The sequence below is a fragment of the Panthera leo genome, chromosome C2 (assembly GCF_018350215.1).
Source record: "Panthera leo isolate Ple1 chromosome C2, P.leo_Ple1_pat1.1, whole genome shotgun sequence".
NCBI classification, from domain to species: Eukaryota; Metazoa; Chordata; class Mammalia; order Carnivora; family Felidae; genus Panthera; species Panthera leo.
In genome coordinates this window covers 86,857,246-86,878,576 of record NC_056687.1, presented here as the reverse complement: position 1 = coordinate 86,878,576, position 21,331 = coordinate 86,857,246, and the positions used below count along the sequence as shown (strand labels likewise).

The 21,331-nt window shown below is 37.5% G+C and overlaps 1 protein-coding gene across 2 annotated transcripts in view; it reads right to left on the bottom strand.

Annotated features, from left to right (window-relative positions):
* The window catches only part of PEX5L (peroxisomal biogenesis factor 5 like), a 164,175-nt gene that overhangs the window by 98,646 nt on the left and 44,198 nt on the right, over positions 1–21,331 (bottom strand). The window lies entirely within an intron of this gene.

The window sequence follows — 21,331 nt, the reverse complement described above, 5'->3', positions numbered from 1 at the left end:
TATTCTTTTTTTTCTTTTATCACTTTGTTTCCTCACCAGTGATATATATAAAATAATCACTTTTCTAACAAATAATAATTCTTGAGAACAATCTTTTTGTTAACTTCTATTATAAGATCAGGCATACATGAATGAAATGCAGATAGTACAGCAAGTGACATTGATATTTATTAAGAAAATCTAATTTTGGCTCACTTGTCTGTGTTAACATAGTACATAAACAACAGAGTACAAAGTACTGAAGTCCCAGGATCTTCGCAGGCTGGACACCAGGCTGTGAAAGCTACCAGACATCTTTGGATGTGGAGGTATTGGCTCCAGGCCGGTCTCATAGGGAGGAGAACTAAATTATTTGGAGAAGCTGCTATGTGCTGGGTACTCTGCTAGGTGTTTTACCTATTTTTATTTGTACCATCACATGAAAGCTCTGTGGGGCACGAACTGTCTTTGCCAGATTGATAGTGAGGTGTGTGTGTGTGTGTGTGTGTGTGTGTGTGTGTGTGATGGTGTGATTTGGCTGAAGCCTCAAAGCCAGTATGTGGCTAAACCAGGACTGAAGGCACAGCCACCTCCCAGACTGTGTGCTTCCTTTTCTCCCACATCCCCCTCACTGATTGCTATAAATGCAGGTTGTTTATACCACTTAAGTTTCGAGAAGGAGCCACTTCTCAGTATAATCGCAGAGTGTGGGTCTAAGGAAATATTTTTGAAAAACGTTTTCTTCAGTGTGCAACGGTCAGTAAGAATCAGCCATCCATGACTTCACTCATGAGTATATTTTGAATGAAATGTTTTTGTTTTATCATTATGGAAAACTAACCTACAGATTTCATGTATATACACTTCTTTTCATTCCGTAGATCTTATCAGGTTTATAACCTTTAGCATCACTTTAATTCTTATTAAATGTTAACTTGATGCTATTAAATGCCATCTTTACTAGGATTGTCCTGAGGTTTTGGGTGCACAAAATACTTCAAGTATACAATTCCAAAGTTCCATGTCCCATTCATAAGCAATTTTGTAGTTGCAAATTCTATTACTGCTACTATGCAGATTGTAATTTAAAAATCATTTTTATTATTCTTAATCTATCAACAATAATCCAGAGTGCCTTCAACAGAGATATTCAAAAGTAGAAATGGAGAAAAAGTAAGTTAGGGGAAAAGTAAAAGACTATAATACTAAACATCACTGTTAACCCCAAATTATCTAATATATGAATTTAAAAAATAGAATTTCTTTTGTTATAATTATAAAAATTAATACGTGCTGTTGCCAAAAATTAAGAAAAAGCACTAATAAAAAATAAAAATAGCAAACCTGACATTTTCATGCATTGTCCCAAAGTTTCATATTTACAACATTGGAGATTAAGTAGTTTTTTAGGATGAATGTTTTAAGAATAGGCAAACTACCATCAACTTTACAAGTTTGAGTGTATTAAATATATTTCTTCATATATACATGTAGGCAAGTAAATACTTGCCACTGATATTAGTTTAACAACGTTGTTTCAAATGAAATGATATTCAGTTTTGCATATGCTGAAAAATTATAAATCTCATAACTTCTGGACCCTGGACTTAAACGCACCTGTAAGAAGGTACCCACAAAAAAGCTAATTTCTGATGGTTGTCTTGTCTCTCACGTGCAGAGACAGGATAACCTTTTTTTACTTGGGAAGGTAAATGTCATGGTAAGTGTCATTTTCCAAAATGGGAAAATGTCAGAACAATGCTTCCTGGTATCCTCTGAATGCTGGTGATCCCTGCCTACCATATTGTGTCCTTTCCCATTTTGTGTGTTCCTGTAGCTTTCTTCAAACTAGAGGAGGGTTTAGACCAGGCTGGTTCTATCACAGTTACAGTTAACTCATCCCCATCCCCTCCTCCAACAGAATAATTTTAAATTTTAAAAGCCATACAAATAGAACTAAATCTGGGTCTACTGGCTAATCCTTGTTTCTAATCATATAGAAGAAAGCACAGATCCAGATGTAAACAACTAGGATGCATGGACAGAGATTCTTAACCAGAGATTCATATATAGAATTCACAAATCATAATGTATTCACTATTGGTTCAGTGAGGGCTTCCATATAGTTCTTCCTTACTATCCTGTTTTTCTTCCACAGCATTGTTTTTCCAGATGAGAGGTACACTCTGCTCCAAGCCATCACCTATTCTAGGAACTCTAGAAAGTCTTTCATTTCTCCTATATAATGGTTGTGCCCCTGGTGTGTGTGATGTGCTTAACAGTCACTTTCTGTTGTACCCTTCCAGACTCTGCAGGTGGTGGGGCTGTGCAGGGAGTGGGTTCAAGAAAGTCATGGATAACAATCTCTATGGTTGTTAACTCTAAACCTCCACCCACAAAAGTCACCAGGATTCTGAGCCCCCCACATGCACATTCACGCTCCTTGGCCTGAGTGATTGGTGCAGAGGGATATTGACTACCATGCGGCCCTAGCACTTTTGCCTTCATGGGTCCCTTCCTCCATTAAAAAAAAAAAAAAAAAAAAAAAAAAGTCAAAAGTCGCATCTTATGACTGTGTTGTTATAAAGACAAACGTAATCCAGGCTGGATTTATTATTACACATCCATTATTATAACAGTCATTTTGGGGGCTCTGATTTTAAGAGAGATTAAAACATTTTTATGGGCCCTTAAAAGCATCTAGTGCCCTATATACTGTGTCCACAGTGCCTAATGCCTACATTGAGCCTGGGTCATGTCTTTTCAAGAGTCAGTGTGGCGTCCCCAGGTCTGCTCTGCTGTCATCTTTGGGGGCTCTATTTTGGCTGTGGTTGTTCCCACCCTAACAGGCCCCTTTGCTATGGCCACTGCTATCACTATTTTTGTTAGGATTCAGGGAGTCTCCCCTAACAGTACTTACAAATCTTATTGGGTGCCCAATCAGTAGCTTTTATCTTGTAGTTCTTAAAACACACTCAGAAAATCTGGAACATTTAGGCCGAAGGCAGAAAACATTGCTGTGTAAAATTGATGGGATTCTTAAAATGTAATCTCTCCACACCAGACAGCAAGGCTAAGCACTTCATTCTCTCCTGCCTCAGGGTGTGTTCCTGACCATCCAGGAGCACTTCTGAGAAAGTTGAGTCACCCTGTGTCTCTACTTTTATTAAAAAAACAGCCCTCAATGACTAGAGTCACCAACTGGTTCCAAAGTTTTCCTCACTGTTTTTTTCAATTTCTGTTCCTCAAGAGAGAAACAGAATTGTTTCTTGCCTTGCACTCCAAATTCCTGAGTTGTGCATTAAGATTAGGCTCCTCCCAGGGACCTGGTTATACTCCTCTATTTTGTAAAATGGTTTTTGATTGTGTCTCATCAAAAAACTGCCTTGTGTGGGTGGAGACTATGCTCATTTCTTTTGAACCATTTTGTACGATTAGGTATAAAATAGACACTCAAGTTTACTTAATAAATACAAGTATTAGATGCTGTTTTCAAGTTATTTAAGATACTGAAATCACATAATATGGCCAACTTTGACAGGAAGTGAATTCTGAATTAGATAAAAAGTCTTAAAGACATTTAAATAAGTTTCAAGCATCTAAATAAAAATTCATTAATATTAATAATATGTTGCCAAGTAAATATGTTTGAAATTTGCTCTGAAGGACAGATAAGACTTATTTTTAATTAATAAGATCCATTTGTCCACAATTTACCATTTGTTTGTTCTGTTGAGAAGGTTAAACATTCTCCCGCCTAAGCCTAATTGTCACTGTGTCCCTGGGGCTTATTTACTTGTGTGCTTAGCAAGCTTTCTTGACAAAAGGTCAAGGTGACAGCACTCGGTTCTCATTCACCTATAACCAGTGATGAATTGGTTAAGTTTACTATCACGTTTACTCTGACTAATGTGGCTCTAAATTACTTAGCACCTATTTTATCTCAACATTGAGATAAATATAAACAATATATATTTACATATTTTATTTAATATATATTTATATATTATGTAAATAATATAAATTTGGTAATTAAGAAGTAAATGTAGAATAAAGTATTGTTTTCTTGTTTTGTATGATAAATCCAAAATTTGTTATTTAAAGTTATATTTTATAATATATTTATATTTTAGAGACTTTTAATAATATGAGAAATACACAACCAAAAATGTAATCTTAATTAAAGGTTACTCTTGTTACTTTCAGTCCCTTGTTAAATATCTCAGATGATTTGCAAAACAAGGTACTTTTCTGGGGTTATTTATAAGAAAAAGGAAACCAGTGAAAAACATAAAGTCCTAAAGATTACCTTGTTATTATTTTCTTTTTGAAAAATGTCTCCCCAAATGTAAGTACTCCAGACTGCTTGAATCTTACTTGCACAAATGGATGGATGTCCCAACATTGAAGAGAAAGTATGATAATTATTCTTCACCAGCATGGGTGCTTTGAGGATAAGGAAGTTGAGACCTGGCCTCTTTCTGAGAAGAATTAGGAGAAGAGGTCTTGAGGTCTGGTTTCTAAGCATATGCAATAGCCAGGTTAGTGCAGTATGTAAGACCTTAGACTGTTGAAGGTAGGTGGGAAGGAAACTTTGGAGGAACCATTTTACAAAAATAAAATATGGTTTCTTTATCATTTCTGTCTTTTCCAGATTTTCTAAGATTGGAAAATTTTCCAAAATAAATACAATAAATAAGAATCCTTGCAGGTAAATATGTGGTTAAGACCATGAAACAGTTTCTGTGAAACTTACTAATCAGTGATTAGATGCATCCCCCAACCTCTTGCCCCTAATAAGTAATATATCCATATACCAAGTCAAAAACAAGTCACAAGAAAGAATTTCATCCTCCTACTAAATTGGAGACCTTTAAATGTTGACAGTTATCTCAGAGCAAAGAGACTGAGTCCTCACACCCTTTTTAAAATAGATGGAAAGACCATATATTAATATATTGCTACCAAATTATTGACTTCGAGATAGGAAATTTATCCAGATGTCACAAGGAAGAATTATACTGCATCTGTTTTTTTTCTAGAGGAGGACTATTAGGTAGTGAAGTGGAATTTGTCCCCTTTATTAATGCTTCAGGTAAATTCTATTGCTAATTTTTGAACAAGGGTAGTGGACTTGGAGCCTAAGCACCCAGTACCCTTCTTTGCGGCTTTCCTCATTTTCTGGAAGGTGCAAGTGTTTTTACCAGCATGTTCCCCAGTCACCAAATGCTCTAGTTTTATTGACATAACTTAAGAAAAGTAAATTAAGAAACTAGGCCAATTCTAGCCAAGAAAGTCTCAGCTAAGGTATTCCATCTGCCTGACTTCCCTGAAACAGCTCTAAGAGAGAAGCTGAGGCTGTGGGAATTCCTATTCTAAAATTCTGGATCAGTCTCTGGCACCTCTGCTTACCTAGATAGTCCTCTGGGAGTCATTGGTAATGTGTGGGTTGGCTCCTCCCTAATGCCTCCCTGACCCTTGAAAGGGAATGAATAGTCTCTCTCACCTTGTGGATAAGAGTTAGGGAAAGAATGAAGAGACCTTGGAGCTGTGAACTCTAATGAGTGTGTGGCCAGGTATGGTTGAAGGGATTACCAGTTAATTGACCCCGTGCAGCCTCCACAGTCTGTGGAAGAGAAAGAGGGATGGCCATGCGGCATGTGGGCACCAACACTGGGACTGAAGTCAGAGGACAGAAGTTTTAATCCCAGCTCTGCCTTTTATACATTATTTTCTCTAAACCTTCATTTTACTTTCTGAAAATCAGATACAGTACTTCACAAATTTGTGAGAATTAAATAAGATTATCTATGAAAGCACTTGCACAATGCCTGTTATATTGTAGGTATTCAATAAAAATTAGTCAACTATGAACTGTTATTGCTTAGCTCATGGGCTCCATGGCCTAATTGTCCTTATGAGATGGATGGCAAAAGATGCAATATTATGTTTGTGAGATTCATCCATGGAGTAAGTGTATGACATTCTTACCACTGCGCAGTATTCCATCATCTGAATATACCACCATTCATATGAATGAATATTTATCCATTCAACTCTTGATGGACATAAGGGTTGCTTCTGGTTTTTGGCTAATGTAGAAAACACCGTAATGAATTTGAGTTTGGAGGCCACAGAGAATATATGAGGAGCAAACAACTGAAAAATAGAGGTGTAAAGAGTAAACAGACTTCCATAACAGCAACAGAGGCAGAGAATAGTCACAGTACATATAAGAGGTCTTATCCATGAGCAAATTAAGTCTGAATCTCTGCAGTCAACAATCAAACACCAGGGTTGGGATGACCTAAACCAAAAGGGACTAGTAACGCACAGAAATCAAGGATCAGAAAGCAAGACTGGGACATTAAATCTAGCAACCAGTGGATAACGAGAAACCAGTTTCTAATGAGCTGGGATTAATAAACGTTATGGGCTGAGCTGTTCCCTCCCACCCCCTTCCAAATTCATATGTTGAAGGCCTATCTCCCAGTACCTCAGAATGTGACTCTATTTAGAGATACGGTTTTAAAATGAGGTATTTGGGCGTTCTCTAATCCAATATGAATGGTATTCTTTTAGGAAGAGGAAAACAGGACACAGAAGAAAGACCATGTGAAGACATAGAGAGAAGACAGCCATCTAGAAGCCAAGGAGAGAGGCTTCAGATGAAGCCAACTCTGCCAACTCCATGATCTCAGAATCTTGGCCTCCAGGACTGTGAGAAAATAAATTTTTGTTGGTTAAGCCATGCAGCCCGTGGTACTTGTTATGGAAGCTCCAGTAAGCTCATAGATTAAGTGAACAACTACTGATTACAAAGCGGTCTTCCTTTGGTACCTCAGAAAACTGTTTAGAAATATCCAAAGACAATCAGTATGTAGCAGGGTTATTTATAAGCTTTCGCAGAGAATTCCTTTTGTTACTTCTAATCTGCTCAGAGACTTCTAGATACTGCAAACTAGACATTCTGAACGCAGGTGGCCACAATTGGCCACTATTGTAGTGTCCTGTCGGGGACTATGACCTACTTGTCAGGGAGAATTGCCTAAAAGAAACTCAGATGAAGATCGTGCCTGGAGTGGTCAGCCTGCGCCAGCAGGAGCTGTGCTTCTCAAACTGAATTGAGGTTTCTGCCACATGACCTCAAATTATAGTTTGGAACTTCTTGAAAAGAATTCTCTTGTAAAAAAGCATTTCACTTTTAATTTCAAAATCTGACTTGCCCAAGGAAGTTATTTATTCCCAGCTAAAAGTTTATTAAATTATATACATCTTAGAGACTTCAATTAGTTAATATGTACATCAGTTAAAATAGTTGATATGTACATAAATATAGAACAGTTGAAAAAAATAGAATAATTGGGAAGTAATCATGTATTACAGGTAGGTTTTTTTTTTTTTCTTTTCCACAAGCTCTTGCTAATATCTCTGCAGTTTATTTTGTGGCAGAGCTTATGGCTTGTCTCTGGCTGTCAGATAACAGCCTGGACTGTTCTGTATGAAGACGTCAGCTTGGGACTTTAAAGGAATCAGGATTTCTGGAGTGCCTGAATGTTTTAAATGAAGTCAGTTTTCCTCTTTCTAATCACCATAAATCTGTAACTCACATTTCTATTATTATGCAGGTGACACATAAAACAGTTCATTTTACTCTTCTGTCAAACTTTCTGGCTAAAATCACAGTCCTGATTAACTCCAAATGTAGGACACTGTTATAAATATCAATAGATGTATGAAATTTGCTCTTGAAGTTACCACTTAAAGACCTATTAAAAAAGAAAGAACAACCTCTCGACTCTCTCCCCTACCTTGTGTATGGACACCCATGAAGACGAGAGGCTGTGTTGAAAGGACAACCAGGTGGACCATTCAGTGAGTCAGTATTCTAGTGGTTTTGAAGCCAGTGTCTCTATTGTGTCTAGACCCATGTCCTGTGCTCTATATTACATGTTGCCTTTTTTGGAAGTTCTCCTTCAACTGACAAAACGGGAAGGGAAGGAAATGGCTCAAGCTCCTACCTTTCCTTTGGTATTATTCCATTTGCTCATCTATCAACTCCAAGCTGCCAAGGAACACTCTAACCCAGTGGTGTGTGGCAACATGGCTTTATATACATATGGCTACTGAGGCTAATTAATTGGGTTCTGTGTTCACAGAACATGGGGCATGAAGTTGGAAACCGAGGGTTTAATACTCAGAAACTACCCTTTCCATTCTTGTGTGACCTAAGGCAGAGAATTTTGTTTTCTCTAGGTTACTAGTGGGAATGATACTATAAATTGCTTCACTGACTCTGCAGGGTTTTTGTGATAATCAACTAGGTGATATGTAAAAGTGAGCATTCAGTAGGCTCTAACAATTCTATAAATCAGCCAAATCTCATTTGTTAAGTAAATTATTTTCTATATGTATTTGAGAGTCTATAGTATCTAAAAGAACTATTTATTATTTTGAGAGTAATTTGATAATGCCACACTACAATGAGATGAAAAAGTTAACGAACTTGCCCTAACAATAGAAATCCAAAGCTAGTCTAGATCTGGCCAATTCAAGCAACAACTGCAAAACTCCAAGGTACCATTAGATTGCTAAAGAATTCACAGGGCGTTTTATGTGCTCTAGGATTGACAAATATAGAGCCATATTAGGAAATGTATTCAACCAAAGTTATATAATCACAATAACAAAGATGACTCTCAACTTTCAAAGTCTAAGAAAGGATTCAGTGTAGAGAACCTTGAGATTATTGAAACATTTCCAGCAGTTCTAAAAGTATATATTCCTACTAATTAGTTCATTGGTTTGTCTGATGAATTATTAATAGGCACCATATTCATATCTTGTTTCTAATTCTGAAGAACTAGAACAGTTTGATGAACCATTTAGTTCACAAAAGTGTTGGGTCATTTTTACATTCTGCTTCAGGCAGATTGTATGTGTCTCCTATACTGGAAATATGTTCATAATCTGTGTCCCAAGTCACTATAAATAGGCAGAAGAGTAATTTGATAATGTTAATTTTAAGCTGCCTATGAAGCTTTTCTGAATCTCTTAAAAATAGATTCTCTGCTATCCTCTAAAATTTTTTCCTCCAAACTCTGAGATATATATCAAAATAGATTAAATTAACATTTAAAAGAGATTTGGCCTAAACTCATTTCATCTTGCTAAATAATACAGTATGGTCTTTCAAGTTCAAAGATAAAAAAGCAACTACATGGTACAGATATTTCATTAGACTGACTGAAATTACACTAATTGTAGGTTGATGTTATATGTACAGAAAAAAGTTAATTACTTAACATGAAGATCCTAGTTGTTCCCATATCAACATATGCCAAATTTTGTAAAACTTTTAAAAGTTTCTCAGAAAGTATAAGAGGTCTTGGATTCTCTACCTAAGATATTTTTTTTTCAGTTTTTATTTATTTATTTTGTGGGGGAGAGAGAGAGAGAGAGAGAGACAGAGAGAGAGAGAGAGAGAGGCGCGAGTGGGTAAGGGGCAGAGAGAGAGGGAGAGAGAGAATCCCAAGCAGGCTTGAACACACAAACTGTGAGATCATGACCTGAGCTGAAATCAAGAGTCAGATGCTTAACCAACTCAGCCACCCAGGGGCCTCTCTACTTAAGCTACTCCTATAAACACTAAATTGAAGAAAGCTCCAAATGGTTTAAACACCTATCCAAATCAATTTATCTGAAAATTTACACTTACTCCTCTTTTCCCCCCTACCAACATTAACAATACCACATTATCTCCTTCCTTCTAGCCAATTAATCTGTTCAGGTACAGTAAAACAAAAACCTAATTAACCAGCATTCTCAATTAACTTTTCCAGAAAATTTCATGTTTAGAATAAAAATTAACTTACAAGCAAATAAGCTCATTTGAAAGATTCTGAAGATTCCAAGTTATGTACCACAGTCTATATTCATTCAGCCCATCTCTGACACCTGGGGACTATTCAATCAGGAAAGATGCACCAGGGTAATAGCCCCGAGGCCTGTAATATCCCCATTCTTCAAAGAAAGAATTTGGTATAGTGTATTGCACTTAGTGATGCAGAAAGAAGCAGAAAGATGCAGAAAGATGCATTTAGTGATGCAGAAAATTTCTACATTTTAGGAACATTTGCCACTTTAAAAAAGTTTTTTTTTCTCCTTTAGTCAATCTTGATGTGATGAAAATTTTCAATTAAATATGACATTCAAATGGCTGTGAGTGTTCTGGTTAATTGAAACGCTGTCGTATATCACTAGATTAAAAACACAAAGATTTCTTTTTAATTTCTTATACTTAAACACTGCTTTTCCTCAAATGTTACCATCAAGATGATCAGTTATTTTATTCATTTTTTAAATGTTTTTATTTTTATATTTGAGAGAGAGAGAGAGTTCAAGCAGGCAGAGAGAGAGAGAAAGAAAGAGAGAGGGGGGAGAGAGAGAGAGAGAGAGAGAGAGAGAGAGAGAGAGAGAGAGAAGCTGTAGCAGGCTCTGCGCCAACAGCAGTGAGTCCAATTTGGGGCTTGGGCTCACAAACTGTGAGATTGTGACCTGAGCCAAAGTTGGATGCTCAACTGACTGAGCCACCCAGGTGCCCTAAGAAGATCAATTATTTTAAAGGTCTACTTCCTGTTTTTCCCATTAGTTCATCACAGATCACAGTTGCTTTTAGGTATAACACATATATATTCTGTCATACTTAAATGTATGTATTGTATATCTATCCATATTTATATCTATACCCATATGCAAATCATGGCCAACTTAATGCAGCAGTGTAAAAAAATTGAGATTCATTTTCTAGTGTTATTTGCATTTATAATAAATTGTGTACAGACCTCATTACAAATGTGCTTTAAGAGATTTTAAATTTCAGTAAAAACACAATGTACTCTGTTGTAGAACTTTCTATGTTAAAGTCATCAAGATTTAGAAATTCCAGAAATATTTTTTTCTGCCTGACCTTTCCAACAACTTTAAAAAACAATTATTTCAGTAGGCTTAGAGTTACTCTGACCTTTTCTTTGAAAAGGAAAAACGAAGTTGTTTGCATTTTTCCCCTCATTAAAAAAAATTCTTGTCTTAGAGAAGACTTAATTGGAAATAGAAGTGTGCTTCTTATCTTTGGATATTTTAATACCATAGTGATTTCAGGTACAGCAATGACACAAACTATGCCCCAGTGAAAGAAAGCGACTGACAGTTTTTGTAAGAATTTAACTTGGATTCATCCATTATGGAGCTTATTGTCCATTTAAGTCTCTCTTAATTAGTACTGTAGAATTTTACTCATCTGTTTTCAGTTTAAACTCTGTGAAGGTTTATACTTTTATTTCAAAATCACATAGTACCATATTAATATTTTTATCTCTTTCCTCTTCTTCAAAATGAACAATGAAATTAGGTACTTCAGGACTCTGGGATCTTTTATCAATAATATTTCTCTCCATATGATACTGCACAGGCAAGAGCAAGGGTTTACAAAAATACACAAACTGGATTTTGCCTTTGATTAACTTGGGCTTCAGAAAGTTGATGTCTCACTAACTTTTAGAAAGCTTTTAGAAAGTCAGTATTCCTCAGGGCATCAAACTTCCACAGAGGACAGTCCAAACAGTAGGAGTTGCCTGGCATCATAGAATGTTCTTGCAGGAAGTTGGGGGGGGGGGAGCACTTTGTGCCTGTATCTCTGCCTATGTCTGTAGAATTTTTTTCCATCACTTCCTGTCCTGTAGCGCCTCACTTGGTAGCTTTTCTGCACCACTCACCATGCTGGTTAAGGCTGTATGGACACAAGTTTCTGGTCTCTGCAGAAACTGTTCCCTTCATTTGGAATTCCCATCTCCTCATCTCTTCCTGTTGAATTCTATGTATTCTTTCATATCCAGCTCAATCACCATTCTTTGTTAAAGTCTAGACTGTGATCTCCTTGAAGTTGGATACTGAGACTCATATTCTGTTTTGTGTTGCTACAAGCACAGTCTTGTGAGTACAGGGGTGTTAAGTGAAAAGCTTGTTGAATGAATGAAGGCATGAATGGATGAATAGATGATATATAGTCCTGCCTACCTAAGATTTCTTGAGGTTTCTTCCAAACCACCTCATCCCCAAACTCTTCCACCAACATCTCAGGCAGACTAGGAATGGCTCCTGGCTAAGAACGTAATGCAATTCTTAGCAGTAATAATTTAAAACCCTTTGATCTCATTTTAGTAGCCAAGGGAAAGGCTATTATGACTTTATGGCTCATCCATGGACTTTTCATATTTTCTGCAAAGCCATTTGTGGGGGTGGTTGGAAATCATACTTACTTTGGATTAAAATATAGTAGCAATTTGGAAGAGGGAGAAAGGAGAGAAAGAAGATTGGCTTAAAAAACTGCAAAATTAGGGGCATCTGGCTGGCTCAGTTGGAAGACCATGTGACTCTTGATCTCGGGGGTCATGAGCTTGAACCCCACGTGGGTGTAGAGAGTGCTAAAAAATAATAAACTTAAAAAACTTGCATAATTAAAACAAATTTTTGATGGTAAGCTAGTCCTCTCTTCAACCTCCCTCCCCTTGCAGTTATATCCCCAAACCTTTAGTGATATCTGCTGGAGTTACAAACATCTTCTGTAAGATGTAGCCTTTTGCTTATAATTGAGGAATAGAGCCAAATTCCACATTCAAATTGACAAGGTGTGGAAGAAGGAGAGAAAAGCAGAGAAGTAGCTGTATGCTTTGTTCAGTGCTATATATGAAGAACCCAAACAGTAAATGACACGGAATGGGTGCTTAAATATTTGTTGAATGAATTTTTAAAAATCCACAAACCTAAGACTGATAAAACAGAAGCAGGAGCTTAGAGCCAGAGAATTTAGCAACCTTCGAATTTGCAGAAATCTTGTGAAATGATGCGGGGATGGAGAGGTGCTGAATTTCACAGTGCAGGAGAGCTTTGAGTCAATCTTATCTTGATCTTAAGATTTAGGGAGACTCAGCTGGCATAGAGGTTAAATAACACAAAAGAGAAGAAACTGTAACTTGAATCAAAGATGTCTTAAGGAAGGACTGGTACATGTCCGGTGATTTTGAAACCAACACAAATGAACTTAGTGCTGAGAGATATGTGGAGAAGACACTGAATTTTGAAGATTACTGGAAAAAGTTGAAAATTGCAGTGATGTATTACGTGGAAATATAGTGGTTATGTGTTCTGCCTGGAGGAAGGCAAGAGAACATTTTCTGACTTTCCGAGTGAAACAATTTCCTGAACAATGTGAGAATGAAGGGGGCACAGAGACAGTGTTAGAGAGTCACCCCTGAAGAAGAAGGCTTTGTGCATTTGATGTATTCTTCATTTTAAAGCTTCCAAGAATAAAATAGTTCTTTACTTGACATCTAACAATGAACACAGCAATTTCTACCTTGAGGAAATTACTCAGAACTGTAAACTTATCTGAAGAGCGTCATGGTCCAAAGAAGAAATGAACATCAGAGCATCTAGCTAATAAAAATAACTACCAAAATGATATTAAGCAAGCTACAAAGTTTCCAACTGAATTGTCATGAACACTTCTTGAAGTGGATATGATTATATCCTCATTTTACAGAAAAGGCGCTTGAAGCTCACAGAGAATAACTTGCCCAAAGACAGGTCTCTAGTAATAGCAGTAGTAGTAATGAGCAGTAATCACTTACTGAGCATCTAAAATGTACCAGGTACTGTGCTGAATACTTTACATATATTTCAACAGTACCTAGGTCACAACAACTTTTTAGGGTCCATATTTTTCTTTTTTATAACCATTTACAGATGAAGAAACTGAGACAGAGTCAGTGGGAGAACTAGTAAGTGTCAGAGATGGGACAAAAGTCCAGAGTCTGTCTGTGTTTTTGACGGCTATGTTTTATTGTCTACTAGAAAGCTGCGATTAGAAGCCAAGCCTGTCTGTCACAGGGGCCCACACTGTGAGCCATGCCTTTCTACTACCACCATGTTCTACTCAGTGATACCGCGGAACTTCTATTGCAGTTTATGTCTTCCTTGGACAAACACACTGTATACCAAGTAGCCACATGTGGATAAATCCCTGTTGTTACATAGGTCAAATAGCTGGAGGGTATGGTGAGAGCCAGGATTTGGGCACAGGCATATTCAACCCCAAGTGTATGCTCTTTAATTTGTACCACACTAGGTAACTTTTGTGAAAAGTCCTGAAGACACTATGGCAAACCAGCTTTTTCAGTGTCATTGAAGTGGATAGTTTTTACTGAACTCCCTTTCTACCTCCCTCTGGACAGAGAGGCAGAAAGTCTAAGTTTAAATGCCAGCACTCCAATTTACAAGGGTGCAAATTTGGGTAAAGTGACCTTTCTGAGCTTCTCCGTTCTCATCTGTTAAAATGGGAATATTTATACCCACTTTACAAAGCTGTGTGGAAGAACTCAGTAAAGGGAGTGGACACTGTAGGCATTTGATAGACAGTAGTTTCTTCTCTTTTCTTTCCTTGCTCCTTTCTCTCTCATCTCTTTCTTCTCCTGGACAAAGCAAAAGGTATCACCATTTTTAAAGGCTATAAGCACCGTGCCAATTAGTGTATATTTGTGTGTACTGATAAGACTTATCCACAGACAGTAGAGAAGAAAAGGGGTCCTATGGAATGAAAAGATTTGAGAATTTTTTCAGGGACTTCAACTGCAAGCCCTACTGAATTCTCTAATGTACTTTATATCTCAGGCCAGCTCAAGGCCAGTGTGGATTGGGAAGCACATTCCACAGATCAAGTACCATCTCATTCTATGTGCTCATGGCTTCACATCTATAAATCCCAGATTGTCTTTTGTGTACACCACAGTTACTAGCACAAAAGGAAAGGCAAGGTCAGGGAAGTAACAAGACACTCTGTCGAATTCTTTATGTCAGAAATCAAATGGAATCCTTAAAACACTCCAGCAAAGTAGGTCCTCATACTTCCTTTCATAATGCTGAGGGTTAAGGTGGCAGTTGTGGGACTTAATCTGGTTTTGTTTAACTCTGAAGCTGAGGATCTTCCTACGACTATAGCAGACTGCCTTCCTTTAGGTACTTTATAAAGCATGAGCTAAATGGAGACAGTTCTTAGGCTTATGAAAAGCTTTCCAGTCAGAACTACTCCTTGTCACTGTTAAAAGCTGAGAACAAACTGAGGGTTGATGGGGGGAGGGAGGGAGGGCAGGGTGGGAGGGAGGGCAGGGTGGGTGATGGGTATTGAGGAGGGCACCTTTTGGGATGAGCACTGGGTGTTGTATGGAAACCAATTTGACAGTAAATTTCATATATTAAAAAATAAAAAAAAAAAAAAAAAAAAAAAAAAAAAAAAGAACTACTCCTTGTCTCCTATTTTGGTGAATGATTATGGGACTCTCTCACAGGCACCTTAAGTCACACTCGATGGAACTCAGGCTCCATGCTTTTCACATGTAGAAGTTACAGGGTCAGCATTTGGGAGAATGTTTATTTCCTTTTGAGTAATTTGTCTGCGAACAGAATAGGCTGCCACTAACTAGGCGTGTAGTGGCTGTGCCTGGAGCAGGGGTTCACGGCTGGGACGTCTGCTCTGTGCACATTCCTGTGATGAATGAGAAGGCAAGTTTAGCAGGGGCTTTCCCCCAACTCTCTTTGAAATGAAAGAAGGAAAAAATCAAACAACAAATAACTTCCTTAAAATAGCTAAGTGTAACTTCCTTGATATAGCTGCGTGTTAGAAGTGCTTGCCTTTCTTAGCTGCCTAGAGAGAGACCTGACAAATGTCCGTCAGGAAAAAAGAAAAGGAACTGCTTCTCTAGGTTCCCTGCTCCAAATTTATTTCATGGAGGCAAAACACAATGGATAGGAAAGTGGGAGCCCTCAACTTCTGATCTGGGTGGAAGCTCTGTCATATCCGTCTGTTGTCTCTCCTAATCAGAACCAGCTCTTTCTCCTTCTGAGGGGGTCTTCTTTCCTAATCCTTTCCTTTTTAGAGGAAAACTCACTTAAGCCCTCCTTCCTTCTTAACCTCTTTATGTTTTAGGTTGGGTCTTTAATAAAATGAAACTTGTGTTTAAGCATCCACTCCTTAGCTTTAACAGAGAATCCAAAACATCCATTTTTCCAAAGCAGAGTTTGTTAAACCAGAAGCATTTAAACAAAACATATCGTGTTTTTTTAAAGTTTATTCATTTATTTTGAGAAATAGAGATTGAGAGCACACGAGTGGGAGAGCGGTAGAGAGAGAGGGAGAGAGAGAATTCCACCCAGGCTCGGCAGCTGTTAGCGCACAGCTCAACATGGGGCTCGATCTCATGTCATGAACTGCAAGATCACGACCTGAACTGAAATCAAGAATCCTGAACCAAAATCAAGAGTCCGATGCTTAACAAACTGAGCCACCCAGGCGCCCCATATTATGGTTTTAATTGGGAAAAGCGAAAGGCATTCATGGAGAACCTATTATATGACAGGCACACAATAAGTGTTTGATCTAATATAATCCTTAAAAAATCTTATAGAAAGAAGGTTTTATTATTCCCAAGCTTAATAAAAAGAAGACAGCTTCAAAGAGGTTAATTTGCCCAGGAGCACTGAGAGAAAATATATCTATTTTCTAGACATGCCTTAATAAACTTTTCATGTTTTCACAAACATAGTTCCATCAGTACAGATAGGAACCACATCAGTTTTGTTTATGTGGAATCCTTATCACCTAGGAGAATTCTTCACACTTTAATAGATGCTCAAAAAGTATTTTTGAATGAACTTATTTTGCACTTTGCTACATAAATGGATATATTAGTTTTCAAAATTAATAAAATAGAGAAAGAAAACACATAATAGATGTGTATAGACTCAAGGAGAAAAACAATGGTAGCATAATATAAAGCCAAAAGCAAGTCTAGTACTAAAATGGATACCATGAGTTCCATTTTTCTTTTTTCTTTTTTTATATTTATTTATTTTTGAAAGAGACAGAGACAGAGTGGGAGCGGGAGGGGGGCAGAGAGAGAGGGAGCCACAGAATCCAAAGCAGGCTCTAGGCTCTGAGCTGTCAGCATAGACCCCGATGCGGGGCTCGAACCCACAAACTGTGAGATCATGATCTGAGCTGAAGTCAGATGCTTAACTGACTGAGCCATCCAGGCACCCCAAGTTCCATTTTTCTAAGATATTTATTTCTAACTAGGAACATTGAATCCTAATCAGTAACACAATATCTAGTTTCTTTAAGGCAGGAAACAAACTAATTGCTCTAGACATGTATAGCCCTTCTAAAAAGAAATTTTCTCCTTCCTAAGGAATTTTGTCCTAGGAAAAGGCACTGGAAAATATAATGAATAATGTTCTAAAAATATCTTTAAGGTAGACGTGACAATGAATGCATTCTATTAGGCCGTTTCTTACTGTGTCTATCCATAATGGCCAGTAGCATCACACTAGAGCATAATCCAATAAACACCATCATGTCAGTCGAATATGAGCTTAAAAAACTAGCAGAATGAAGACTTTTACTTAAGTCTCAGTTTGCACAGATGGTACTTATCTCTCTGATGCTGGCAACTCATATTTGAACTACATTACAAATGTATTTTGTTTAATTATTTGCCTGGAGTCCGTCCAAAGTTTTTAATATCTATCAGCCTTTATGATTGATTCTTCTAGTGCTTTGCAACCCACCAAGTATCATCACAACCACAATGAGAGTGAAGAGAGACATATGTGATCCAAGAATCTGAGCGAGATGACTCAGTCAGCATCTTCTCCCTTGGTGTACAAGGGTAGGGACTGCTACTGTGTCATCTGGAGCATGACAATGAGAACACAGTCCCTGGTTTTTCCTGATATAGCTTGCAATCCATCTGGGACTCTAGACATCCATTCTCATTCACATTCATGCACATCCCCTATTACTCCAACTCCTACACCTTTTGGCAGGAAATATCCACACAGCTGGACTGGATTCATAGGATGTTTTTATTTTTTGCCTCATTAAACTGTAGCTTTCCTCAAGCAATGTGTTTTCTTTATATTACAGCCCAGAAATCATTGAACAGGAAGAAATCATCTCAGATAAGTGCTTCAGGAAAAGGCTCAGGAATGGGCAACAAAAAGCATGTTCCTTCTGTTTTATGGAGTATTCACACAATTCTCCCTCCTCGACTCCCTACACTGGACAAGTATTTATTGCATATTCTGTAAAAAATTCTCTCTGGTGCTAGCTAGGCAGGTTTGTAACTGCTGTGGTTATTATTTGTTGCCTATAAGATTATGGATTAGAGAGCAGTAAGTCAGCCAGTCAGCAAATACTGCCAGGAACTGTAACAGGCTGGGGAGATGGTGGTAAACAAGACAAACAGATGTGATCCTTACAATTTGGAAGGGCTGAGCAACATTACACAAATATTTTCAAGCGTGGTAAGTGCCATAAAGGAGAAGCACAGGGTATTATGGGAAGAGACAATAGCAGGATGTAAGACAAATACCTCTTTCTTTATTTAGATGTGCCAGGAAAATATCTCCTCTCTCGATTATCCGGTGCCAACCTTTAGAATTTGAGGTCTTCCCCATTTTTTTTAAATGTATTTTTTACTTCCAGTATAATTAACATATAGCGTTATCTTGGTTTCAACTGTATAATACAATGATTAAACAATTCTATACATCACTCTGGTGCTCATCATAGTAAGTGTACTCTTAATCCCCTTCACCTATTTCACCCATCCCCCTACCCACCTCCCCCCTGGTAACTACCAGTTTGTTCTCTATGGTTAAGTCTGGGTTTTTTTTCTCTTTTTTTTTCTTTTTCTTTTTTCTTTTTTTTTGTTTTGTTTCTTAAACTCCACATATAACTGAAATCATATGGTATTTGTTCAGAGCTTCCCTGCTTTGATTTCTCATATCATAGCCCTGTTTGAAGGACAAAACATTCACTGAAACTATCATAAGCTGGTTATTAGAATGCTTTTCAACTAATTTAAATATCTTCATAATTCATGCAGAAAGATCATCCTTGCCCTTAATGAAAAAGAATTCCATATTCATTTCATAGGAAATGAATTATTAAATTGGGAAAGTTAATATATTGGTTATTCGCTTTAAATTCTCTGTGAGTCAGTCTGTTCAAAGACTTCAAGTGAATTCTTGATTATTCCAATAAAGAGAAAGTTGGCCTAAGTATTTATCCAGTGAGATTGGGTTCAAGTTCCTCCAAAGAATAGTGGGAAAGCTATCATTGATACACGTGTAGCAGATTTGCAGTGGTTCTCAAACTGCAGCTCCTGCATCAGCATCAGTGGCATCACCTGGGAACTTGTTAGAAATGCAAATTCCTGGCCCCATATGCAACCCACTGAATCAAAAACTCTAGGGATGAAGGCATCATGCTGTGTTTTGACAAGCTCTATGAGTGATTCTGATGCATGCTAAAGTTTGAAAACCAATAGCATAGTGTTAACATCATGGGTTTGTAATCGGATAGATCTGGAAACAGCTCCAGCTCTCTACCCCTTGGTAGTTGTGTGACTATAGGTAACAATCTCCTTATGCTTCCATCTCTTCGTAGTAGAAATATTGGTAGAATGTTAGACACAGTAAAATAGTGTCTAACTTTTAAGTTTGATGTGAGGATTAAAAGAAGCAATGCTTGCAAAGTTAGGTAAGCATAATATTTAAAAAGTGTTGGCGGCTATTTTTAATGGAGTTTTATCTGTTTTCATTTATGGTATTGGACTAATGGGTTATTGATTTGGTTTACTTGCAGGACAAACTGGGGCTATATTTACTTCTAATCTGGGTGACATCATGCTCAAGAAGGCAGTAATATCAAAACTGTCATCAGAGCTATCAGTGTATTTCAAAGACACAGAAAAGAACCTCCAAGCTAACATATATCATCAAAAGTTATCATCCACTGGGAGCACTGGATAGAGAAGCATCTCTCAGACTAGGAGGCTTTCACAGGCTTCAATTTTGTCTGGGATAGGTCTGACCTATCCCTAACCCTCTGCGTGGGGCTATGGGATAAAGTCTTCCTTGTTGCCTTGCCAGCTCAGCTGATCTCTCTCTTTAGAACTCTTTCTCTGAACCTCTCCTATGACACTGATCACTTCTGCCATGTATTACAGTTATTTATGAGCATGCCATTTTGGCCAACCAGATCACCTTCTTGAGACAGGACCCAAATCTGAGTTATCTTCATACCTCCCTCAGCTCCTACCATCATGGGATGGTATCAGCCCTTGGGATGGGATCAGGGTCTTGGGAATGAATGAATGAGTCAATGAATGAGTGAATGAATGTTTTCAAACCTAAGTGCAAAGCTGAAACAATGTACTTCATACTCTTACCACAGTAGATAAGCACTAACCATAAGAAAAGAGACAAGCTATCTTACCTTCCCCCAAAGTCAAATTTGATCCCTATTATCACCTAGAAAAAAATGGGATCAAGTGGATTTTGCTTCCTAGAACCAATTGGCAAATACATATCCTGTTTTTGTTAAGTACTTAATCTCTTAGGACCATGGAAATATCCACAGCTGCAAAGAGGATGGAATTTCCTTGCCACTTTATACTTTAAATATATTAAGAGAATCAATGAGAAATTAGATTAATCTTTGTATTTTAGGATATAGTGCAGTGCACTGCACATAGAAGGTGCTCAATCAATATTTGTTGAATACATGAATGAAAGAAGGGCTGTAAAGTGCTGACCTTGGCAGTATAAGAAGAAAGCAATCAGGCAAGTACAATAAAACGACTTACTTATCACTTTCGTCTTAGAAGCCAGACATTCTGGCTCTTTTTAAACTCAAGTTGGAAGGCTATGTGCAAACCTGAGAGACTAGGAATGGAAAGTCCAGTAGATGGAATTTCACATTAGAAATTCATCCTCTCCTTCCCCAGGGAAGATGCTCAGAGGCTAGAGGAAGTGCCCTGCTTTAAAAAGTTTTCATTGGCAGCAGTGTGTTTTCAGTAATAATAATACTGGGCATTCTTGGAACTCGGCCTAATGTTATATTTCTTTTTTGTTGATTTATTCTTTTGAATAGATGTTACATATCTCAAAAAGAAAAAAATTAAGGTATCCAGTGGCAATTCTTCCTCATACCCCTATCCCTGATTTCCCTAATTCATCCATCCAGAGTACCTTAACCATACATAACCACTGTGAGTAGTTTCTTACATATCCCTCCAAAGTGTCTTTCTGCTTGTACAAGCAAACACAGATATTGCACATATTTTCATTTTCCTGCCTTTTTAACAAGAGGTAACATACTATACCAATTATTCTGTACTTTGCTTTTATCACTTAATACATCTTAAAGATTTTTCTATATCAGTACACAGAG